The sequence below is a fragment of the Eleutherodactylus coqui genome, chromosome 11 (assembly GCF_035609145.1).
Source record: "Eleutherodactylus coqui strain aEleCoq1 chromosome 11, aEleCoq1.hap1, whole genome shotgun sequence".
Lineage (NCBI taxonomy): Eukaryota > Metazoa > Chordata > Amphibia > Anura > Eleutherodactylidae > Eleutherodactylus > Eleutherodactylus coqui.
Window position 1 is genome coordinate 100,892,814 of NC_089847.1, and position 10,024 is coordinate 100,902,837.

The following is a 10,024-nucleotide window of genomic DNA, read 5'->3' on the forward strand; positions in this document are numbered from 1 at the left end:
GGACAACCCCTTTAAGGAAGGTGCGCTAAAGTACAATTATCAGGAATCAGTAAAAATGGACCCTAAGCCCACTCTCACATGTGTACCACAATTAGCGCAGCGTTCGGTAAGGCGCACTAATTGCGGTACAAAGCGTCCAGTGTGAGAGCGGCCTCGGGGTAAAGGTTCCCAGCCTGGCGTACAACAAAGAAACCTTCTTATATGTCTATGAGAAGTAGAGCTGTGCCTACAGCCCAACGTATCGCCAGCACAGGCAGTGGTGCAGCCCCAACTCTAAGGCTACATTCACACGGGCAAATGTGATATCGGGCCTGCCAACGTGCGTTTTACCCGCAGATGCCAGGCGTTTTTCAGGTTTTGTCATATTCTCTACTGGGTAATCTGAACTGTCGTCTGTCAGAAATCCCTTCCTCACAGCCCCTGCAGGACTCCCTGAATAACCCTTTGGATGCTGAATATTCCTCAGCAGCCTTGCAGAATATGCCCTCCTGCGGAATATTCAGCGCCAAAATCCGCACTGCTAACGTGGGAATTTTGATGCAAAATTGGAAATGGCAGAATTCTGCATCAAAACCCGCATCAAAATCCACACGGGCGGATTTGCATTGCGGAATCCAAAGCAGGCGTCCGCCTCCAGATTCCGCAGGAGATACCGCCTATAGCATGCAATGGAAAAGCGATTTCTCCTGCACACGAGCGGAAACCAATTGTGATTTTTTTCCACCAGCGGAGAAAAAAATGCAGCATGCTGTATTTCCAGGCAGATTCCGTGTGGCCGGCTTCCATTGAAGTCAATAGAAACTATCCAACCTGCGGGCCGTCGCGGCAAAATTTGTACTGCACATGTGCACCGGCACGTCGGCTGGGCCATCCGCAGTGCAGATTAGAAGACTTTTGCGGGGGTCACCAGCCGGGCACAGGGTCAGATTCCACTGCGGGAGCCAACCGTCCGTGTGCAGGCGCCTTAGTCATGCAGATTTTGGTGCGGAGTTCCAAAACGGAATATTCCACAACGCTGTTGCGAAATATTCCGTCCCGTGTGACAGCGCCCTTACACTCCTAACTAATTGCCCTTACTGCCGCACTCTTCAGACAGTGAACCTGTAGCTTACTGCTCTGCGCAGCACATCTGCGTTCAGGGGGTTCGTTTTTCTGTTCTGCTATGGGAGCAGCAAATGGGAATCCCCTGGCGAAACGAACCCGTGTTATGGCGCAGCCGAACGGCACCAGACAGCCCACATTGACTATAATGGCGTCTGTTTGGTCTCTGTTGTATTTCACCGGACGAAAAAGTTCTTCATGCAGGACTTTTTCTTCCGGAATTTTGTGCGACGGAACCGCAGAACGAACGTTCCTAACATAGATGTGAACATATCCAGCTCTCAGATGAAGGACATGTCACTGGCATAAAACAGGCTTTATGAAAAGCAGTAATGACAAGGCGTTATGTAAGCACGGTGGCCAGGAGGTGGCAGTGTGAAGTAGAGCCTAGTGCGATAACGGCGCTGGTACTAGACATTACGTAACGCGAGGTCATATAGATATCTGCTCCTGCATGCCAGTCCAGGCTACAAAGTCTCATCAGGCAGTCACAATTAAATTATTGACTTTGTCCTCCAAAATAACAGCTGGGTACAATGTCAGAGTGCCCCCATAAACATGGTGGCCCAGCCGCGCTCACCCATACAGAGCAGTGTGCCCAACTCAGGCAAACCCCTACAATAAAGCTGACCATACACATTGGATAAAAGTCACCTGAACCCACCACCCAGGCAATCAGAATTAAAGGTACCGTATTTAAAGTGGTCTCAGTCCTGGATATTACCCTACATTGGCTTCCTTGTTCCCCCTCTATTGCCTCCTCCTTCATGTATTGCGTACCTGGCTCTTCTACCCCAGCCAGTTTGCCTGGTTATGCCCCTGAAGTACTTGCTACTATACCACCTAACCAGCTCTGCTGCATTACTGTTACCAGCCCCAGGCTATACGACTACTGGAAGTTTTTATTCCTGGTACTGCTTCTGCCTTGCCTGATTCCCATTGCTGACCTGCCGGATCTGTTACACCATCATCTCCTCTATACCGTTTCCTGGGACATTAGTGACTTTCATTAGTGTTATTGCTCATGGCAACAATGTATTCTACACTCATTGTTACAAACAATCCCTCCCCTAGTACCCTGTTGTACCGCCTCTAACTTGGATACTTGATGTGATACATGTGGGCATGGAGGGTCTAGTACCCTGTTGTACCACCTCTAGCTTGGATAGCATATGTGATACGGGTGGGCATGGAGGCTCTAGTATCCTGTTGTACTGCCTCTAGCTTGGATACTATATGTGATACGGGTGGGCATGGAGGATCTAGTATCCTGTTGTACTGCCTCTAGCTTGGATACAAGATGTGATACAGGTGGGCATGGAGGCTCTAGTACCCTGTTGTACCACCTCTAGCTTGGATACAAGATGTGATACAGGTGGGCATGGAGGCTCTAGTACCCTGTTGTACTGCCTCTAGCTTGGATAAAAGGTGTGATACGGGTGAGCATGGAGGCTCTAGTACCCTGTTGTACTGCCTCTAGCTTGGATAAAAGGTGTGATACAGGCGGGCATGGAGTCTCTAGTATCCTATTGTACCACCTCTAGCTTGGATACAAGATGTGATATGGATGGGCATGGAGGCTCTAGTACCCTGTTGTACTGCCTCTAGCTTGGATACAAGATGTGATATGGGCGGGCATGGAGGCTCTGGCACCCTGTTGTACCACCTCTAGCTTGGATACGAGATGTGATACGGGCAGGCATGGAGGCTCTAGTATCCTGTTGTACCGCCCCTAGTTTGGATACAAGATGTGATACGGGCGGGCATGGAGGCATACAGCCCCACATTTGCTGTAACTTAGACTCTAGATAGTGCAAACTCATAGGCTGTCAAAGTTGATGTTCCAGACGGTCCCATACATGTCCTAACGGTGATAAATCTGGTGACCGGGCAGCCACGGAAGTGTGACAATGTTGTGGGGGCTCCTGTGACCCCCTTGTGTGTGCGGCCGAGCATTATCCTGCTTGAAAACCTCTTGGTAGCCGCCATGAGAGAAACACATGTGGCTGCAGGATGTCCTGAACATATCGCTGAGCTGTCACTGTCCATTGTACAACTACTATGTGAAGACCCCCAGACCATCACACCAGTAGGGGGCAGTGTGCCGCTCCACAGCAAAGGCAGGATTGAGGCACTCACCCCGAGGTCTCCAGACATGAACATGGCTGTCATCAGAGCCCAAACTTAACCTGGATTTGTCACTGAAGACACCCCGGTTCCACTCTGTAGCAGTCCGGTTTTGTCATTCATGACACCACTGCAAATGGAGGTGGGTGTTAAATGCCGTACATATAATGGAGACTGTAAGACCAAATGTCCTTTAGCCAAATGCCTAGAAATGGTTCTGACAGACACAGGGGTGTAACGATGGCACCACCTATCTCTGGATGGCGGACAACAAATAGCTGGAGCTGCTCGTACTTTTCGGACGATCAGATGATCCTCTCTACTTTTGTGCCCTCGTGCATCTACTGGTCTCAACATCTGTTGACAGTCTGGTGGGAACAAGCCACATGGCAGCATTTCGTCATTATGACCATCCAGCTTCTCGCATCCCATTAACGCACCCACTATAAACCTGAGAACCAAATACAAGACCGAACAAGATTACTAGAAAGGAACAGATCCCAGAACCTCCACAACAATAAAGCAATCCACGCTTCAATATGGAATGTTTTAACAGTCCGTTGCAACTTATTGTACAAAGTCATGAATAACAGCACACTATCTGTATCCAAGAGAATATGTGGTAACTACAAATAATGTTATTCCAAAGTTCTTTATAAGTCTCACTTGTCTCCCTGCACTTTTAGCAGGCTAGCTACTCCCTGAAAATCCCTATAAGTGCGCACTCAATTCAGCTTTTATGGAGGCCGGCCTCACTTACGATCCTGATGCTGATGAAAATCTCAATGTCATGCAATGGATCTCAGTTCAGTGGACCTGTAGCACTGTTTGAACTCTTGCTTGCCACACGTTGCTCTTCCACAATATAGCCACTCTCTATTAGAATCCTATGGCTGGTGAAGACACCCTCCAGCAGTCATACATAAAGAAAAATCCAGCTCACCAACCAAATCTAGGCATCCAAATGTAGAACACGTGCTTACTTAGACAAACCATAAAAGTTACGTAAATCGTAGAAAAAACTAGCTCAAAACTTTATTCTTTGTAGCTATAAAAATATATATTTGAATTGCAAATTCAGCATAATATTCCACAAAGGGTCTCAGTGTCCCTATAGCAGCTCCAGCTGCTATTGCTGTCTTGTCACAGGTTGCATCTCTTTGTGCTGTCCTCCAGAGCCGCCCCTATGCTGTTCATACAAGACCCCCCTCTCTCTCCAGCATCGGCACTAAGTCCCTGCACTGCTGCACTAGCTACTCTCTGTGCTGGCCCTGCTCTCTCTCCTTAGGGTGCCTAGTAATTTTTAGGACCTTCTAGGGGTGGGACCTCCCTGTGCAGTGCCTAGTAAGTTCAAGGACCTTATTAATATAAGTTGCTATATCCTGCTTAATATTATATTTCTCCATAGCTTGTGTGGCACAGTCCACTGCATCTTGCTGCATGTCCTCAGACATGATGCACCTGTCACAGTGTATCTCAGTCTCTCCAAACCGGATTATCTTTCTGATACCCTGCGCTGCTATACGCCGCTCTGAGTGCCCGGACTACTACATTATCTAAAGGGGGGGCAGCACTTCCCTCCTTACACTAGGGCAGAATTTTGTCCCGAAACCGAAGGGTCACTTTAACAGAGTTTTCTGGGACTTAAATACTGATAATTTATCCTTAGGAAACATCATCAATATCAGATCGGGGCGATCTGACTCCTGATATCCTGCCAATCAGCTTGATGCAGTGGCATAGGCATTCGAGCGAGTGCTGGGGCCATTTCTTCAGCCTGTGACGCAATGTTCATCAATCACATGGCCTTTTTGCTGCACAGTCCCATTATAGAACCAGTCACTGCTGCTACTTCGTACATTGATGAGGAGGTACCACATACCCGGATGTCGTAACCATATCAAATAGCTGAATATTTAAGTCCTGGATAACTTCTTTAGTCACAGGTCAGACAAGTACCTCAATCCCAACCCATGTCAAGAGGAAGGGGGGTACTACAAGTGAAATTGTGCTGTCTTGTAGGTTCCTTTCCTTATCACGGGACTCAAATTGATAGACTATATAAAATGTATGGTCAATTCAACAGCTATGAGTATTTGATGAAAGAGAACCTGTGGGCAACAGAATAGTTACATGCTCTCAGATTTCACTGGACACTTATATCAATGCGTCTAGAAGTTTTGCAAATCTTACTTTTGAAACTTTGCAGGCAAGGCCCGGAGAGGAGTCCAATGAAGCTCATGTATATTCATATATGCACCCCCCTCTTTCATCCAGATGATGAATGACAGATCTATTTGTGTTACTGCACACATAGAGGGGTCTGGAATAAGGAACGCGCATATATGAATATATATGAACTTCATGCGACTCCTCTCCAAGTCAGCCCTGAGAATAGACACAGAGAATAGAACGCATTGATTTTTGTGTGTTTTTGCGCACATGTAAAAAAATAGGACCAACTCTATTTTCCTGAATATTTGCGCACCAAGGGCCACATGGCATGCTTGCATAAAAAAGTACATTACTATGCACCAATATGTGTAAAAAATAACTCGTCCATGCACAAATTTGTTCCACTGAAGCGAGAGTATTTGCGCATATAGGCGTCTGAAGAAGCTTTAAGCGACAGGTCATTGAAATCAGTGTGTTGCTGCATGCAGCCCGGCAGCTTTGGAGACCTAATAGGTTCCCTTTAACCCATTAGTGACCAAGCCTGTTTGCGCCTTAATGATCTGACATGTGTCCCTTTAACACAGAATAACTCCGTAAAGGTTCTGCATATCCAAGTGATTCTGACATTGTTTTTTTTTTTGCCACATATTGTACTTCATTAAGGTGGTAAGAATAGACCAATAGAATTTGTGTATGTTTATTAAAAGTGCCAAAATTGGGAAAATATTGAAAAGATTGTAATTTTTTCAAATTTTTAACTGCAATATGGCAAATATGTGGAAACACACTGTAAACATTTTTGATAAGCTATATATTTACAGCTGTTTATATTTTTCTGGAAGCACATTTGAAAAACCTTAGTTTTTTCTTTTTTAACCCTTTAGTGTCACTCCCGGGAAAACTCACCACGCAGTTAAACCCCGGAAGATTTCCATGGACACACCAAAAGAAAATACTAGAATTTCTTGATTGCTAAAATTATGAATTCTTTTATTTCTATTTTCAAAATTGTTATAATGTATTCTTTCATTACAAAAAAATGTTGCAATGTGATTGTTTCATTCCTTAATAAATACTTGCGAGATTAAATTGCATTGTTAAAAAGCTTGCCCCGTGAGGCATGACATGGTAATAATAAACCTGCCACTGGGGTTAAGAGACTACAAATTTAATATTAATTATTAACATTTTGAGGAACATTTTCTTTTCCTACACCAAGCCAGGATTGTAAAGGCTCATACCGCGTCTCCACCGAAAATTAGACCTACCCCGATAGGGGGGGGGGGCTTGAAATGTAAGCCCCAACCCGAAAATAAGCCTTAGCTGCACTAGGTTAAAAAAAAAAAAACGCAATACTCACCTCACAACCGGCGTCTGTGTCCCCCAGCGATGGTCTCCCTTGCGGTACGGCAGGCTGCTCTGAAATTCTCCCTGCTGTCATCTTTGAATCCCCCCACCTTCAGCAAGTAAACGCTGTGCTTGGATCTAGCGCCAATCACAGCCACCAGCCCTTCAGTGATTTCCCCCCCCCCCTGAAAATAAGACACTGTGCCTCTTTTGAGGCAAAATTTAATATAAGACAGCATCTTATTTTCAGAGAAACACGGTCAGTATCAGAATGATAAATACCCCCACAAATGACCCCATTCTGAGAGGGTTGAGGTGAATGTATTCGTATTTGTGGGAAGACCATTATTACCCATTTTGGACATATCGCTGCAGGTGCTCCTCTGATTAGGAATATATGCCTGGAATATTTCCAGTCATGATTTTATCTGCTTAGCGATACCAAGCATGACCTGGAAATAATACCAAGGTACACAGATATGCCATTTGGGGGCGTGCACCTCCATGAGTTTAGATGCGTTTTAATTGGCTGGCGTGCCGTATTCCAAAAATAAAACACGCTGATAACACGCTAGCAGCTGGGCAGGCTAGCACCTCCAAGGCATACAGCGCATGTTCATGCCACATGTCCAGCTTTGACACCCAATAGTTGTATGGAGCAGAGGGATCACGGAGGACGTTGGTATGGTCGGCTATGTACTCCATCACCATCTTTTTACAGTGCTCCCTCCGACTCAGCCTTGACTGGGGAGTGGTGACACAGTCTGGCTGGGTGCCATAAAACTTACAAAGGCCTTGGAGAGTGTTCCCCTGCTTGCACTGGACATGCTGCCTGTTCCCCTTGTTTCCCCTGCTAGTTGGCCCACTATACTACGTCCTCTACCGCTAGCGTTGTCAGATGGGAAGTTTAGTATCAGCTTTTCAACCAGGGCTTTGTAGTATTGCATCACTCTCGTACTCTTCTCATCTTCGAGAATGAGAGTGGAAAGGTTAATGAACACCCAGTAATCCGTGTTGGTCTGAGTGCATCTAACGCGAGGGTCACGGGAAAGACAGCTTAACATGAAGTGTGCCAGAGTCCCAGTACACAACACATGGCTGTCCTCACTAGGGGGATGACTCTCAGTCTCCTCGTCTTCAGCGCATACACGCTGAACAGATGTGAAGGAAGTAGCATGGGTACCCTCAGCAGTGTGGGCAGCAGTCTCTTCCCCCTCCTCCTCCTCCAATACACGCTGAGAAACAGACGTGAGGGTGGTCTGGCTATCAAGCGACGCATTGTCATCCCCCATCTCCTGTTCTATCTGCAAAGCATCAGCCTTAATGCTTAGCAGCGACATTCTTAGCAGGCAAAGCAGCAGGATGGTTACGCTGATAATGGCCTCATCGCCGCTCACCATTTGTGTGGACTTCTCAAAGTTTCCTAACACCTGACAGATGTCAGACATCTATGCCCACTCCTCTGTGAAGAACTGCGGAGGCTGACTACCACTCCGACGGTCATGGTACAGCTGGTATTCAACAATGGCTCTATGCTGCTTGTAAACCCTGGCCAACATGTGCAATGTTGAATTCCAGCACGTGGGCACGTTGCACAACAGTCGATGCACTGGCAGCTGGAAGCGATGTTGCAGTGACCTGAGGGTGGCAGCATCTGTGGTGCTTTCTGAAATGTGCGCACCCACGTCGAACCTTGCTGAGCAGACAAATTGGGGTAGTTTTTAAGAAAGCGCTGAACCACCAGATTAAACATGTGGGCTAGGCATGGCATGTGTGTTAGTCTGACAAGCTGCAGAGTCGCCACCAGGTTACGCCCATTGTCACACATGACCATGCCTGGATGGAGGTTCAGCGGCGAAAGCCACAGATCTGTCTGCTCTGTCAAACCCTGTAACAGCTCTGGGGTGGTTTGCCTCTTGTCACCTAAGCTCAGGAGTTTCAGCACGGCCGGTTGATGCTTCCCCACGGCAGTGCTGCAGCGCCTCGAGCTACCGACTGAAAAATAGTGGCGATTGGGGATCGAGTAGCGAGGGACGGCCGCCGCCATGAGATTGCAGAAAGTCTCAGTTTCTACCAGCCTATATGGCAGAATCTCCAGGCTCAGCAGTTTGGAGATATGCACGTTTAGCGATTGTGCATGCGGGTGGGTAGCTGCATATTTGCACTGCGCTCTAATGTTTGTATTATGGACACCTGAACGCTGCGCTGGGACACATTGATGGAGACAGTGGAGGACCGTGCAGGTGAAGGGGTGGGTGCAGGGCGGGAGACGCTTGGGAGGGGGATTGCATCTCTGTGCCAGGTTGTGACAATGGGGAAGAGGCAGTGGTGTGACCCGCAGGCGGTGAATGTCCTTCGCCCCACCTCGTTGGGTGCTTAGCTATCATATGTCTGCGCATGCTGCTGGTAGTCAGGCTGGTACTGGTGGCTCCCCGGCTGATCTTGGTGTGGCACAGGTTGCACACCACTGTTCGTCAGTCGTCCGCGCTCTCATTAAAAAACCTCCAGACTTTCGAACACTTAGCTCTCTGCACGGGAGCTTGCTGCGAGGAGGTGCTGTGGGGGACAGTTGGGTGCAGGGGCGTACCTAAAGGCTCAGGGGCCCGGGTGCAAAGGTTCACCTCGGGCCCCCCCACCCGGGCCTCCACTCCATACTCCCCCGTACCCGTACGTAGATCGTGCTGCATACATGATCTGCCCCTTGGCGTAATCTTTCCAAACATGATGCATTTCCTGCACTACATGAAAATTTGTTTGTAGCCCCGCAGGCCACTCTCACACACACCGCTATTAGTGCGGTGTCCCAAGCACCGTACTAACCGCGGTACAACACTCCCATTGATTTTAATGGGGTTACTCAAACCTGCGCTCGAACGCGGTGTTCTTGACGCCATGATTTTCAAGAGCTGTCTGTTCTATTTTTGCATTTTCGTGGTTTTTAACACACCTCATCATCCATCACAATGATGGGGTGCATTAAAAAACGCTGTAACCTGTGTTCAAAAACGCTGCTCCAAATTCCGGTAAAAATGCCACGATTTAAACCTGCACTTTCTGAACACGTGTGAGAGCGGCCTCGGGGTGGGTAATGTTTTTGTTGTACTTTAGAACCACAATTAAGACACATAAAAAACCTGCATGCAGTATTTAACCCCTTAGTGACGGAGCTTTTTTGCTTTTTTCCATTTTTGTTTTTTCCTATTCCCTTTTAAAAAATCGTAGCTCCTTTATTTATCCATCGGCGTCGCTGTATGAAGGCTTGCTTTTTGCAAGA